Genomic DNA, 1,324 nt, shown 5'->3' on the forward strand with positions numbered 1-1,324 from the left:
GTGTTACATTCTATCATAAACATTCTTGAATAATAAATCAATATTCATGTCCATATTACTGCTCGACGGAAACCGCGGGAAGGTGGTGGTTTCTTCCATCAGGAGGAAATGTAAAAAATCGTCTAATAAGTCACATATGAATCGTAATTATTTGATAATTTTTTACATTTCCAAAGGAATGAAGGGGAGGAAAGAAAACTTGCACAATTAATTAAAATGCTACGTACAAAAAATTCAGTGTAACATTGATCACGAACAAGCGAACGAAATGTTAGTATGGCATATTATACATTTTTAATTCAAAACGCTAATTAATAAAATTTATATGGAATAGGAACTACAGTATTTAACTACTGTATTTACAGTTACAAAACGTATGCATTTTGCAAAGCCTTTATAAAAAGTTTTTTCACACAATGGAAAGCAAGATAATACGCGTAGGTCTTTCTTTCTCTACCAAAATTACTCGTACGTACAGAATGTATGAATAATAAGAAAATCATAAACTATGTATATAGAATCTCAGAACGTGATATCCCTTACAGACAAACTTCGGTGAATATGTATTAGGATATTTTAAAAGATTAGTCTAGACGACGTTGTTTCGCGTCATTCACTCTCAGTTCAGTCCTCGAATGCAACCTCACGCGATACAGCATTTATGTTTCGACACAGAATGTGTTCTACCCGAAAGTTTCTCCAATAAATATTACATGTGGCTTCTTAGTAAAAATACGTTCTACAATTAATATTTTTCATTAATACTAATTAAATCATCCTCTAACTTAATGTTACGTTTCATAATGTAGCAAAAATGACACTACTTGTTTGATTGATATATTAGTCATATTTACTTTAAATTGGAATAAAGGTTGTAAGAGTTGATACCTCTTATACCGACATTGTGAGTAGCGAAGTATGCAAAAGGCATTCAGTTACCGGGGATTTGAATCTGTGTCTCTTCTGTGACGGATATGTAGGAGATGCTGGGATTCGTAATAGTGATCAGCAGCTCGAGGAAAGATGAAATAGTGGAGATCACCGATGTGTATAAGTCGGATACGTTGACTTTTTAGTACTGCATTTTATTATTTTTATCAACATAAGAAAATACGATATTAAAAAATTCTGAAAAAATTCTGAAAAAATTCTCAGAACTTTATGAGAAGAAAATAAGCGATTTTGATTTGTAACATATTGAAATGAGTGAAAATGTGTGAAATAGTTCTGACACACTTGACTCCTGTCCACGTTCCTGGCCAAGAGTGGGTTCCTTATTTTCCAAACTTTCAATTTTACAGCGCTTTTTCGTTTATTTTTCTGC

The sequence above is a fragment of the Trachymyrmex cornetzi genome, unplaced genomic scaffold (assembly GCF_001594075.2).
Source record: "Trachymyrmex cornetzi isolate Tcor2-1 unplaced genomic scaffold, Tcor1.1 scaffold2165, whole genome shotgun sequence".
NCBI lineage: Eukaryota > Metazoa > Arthropoda > Insecta > Hymenoptera > Formicidae > Trachymyrmex > Trachymyrmex cornetzi.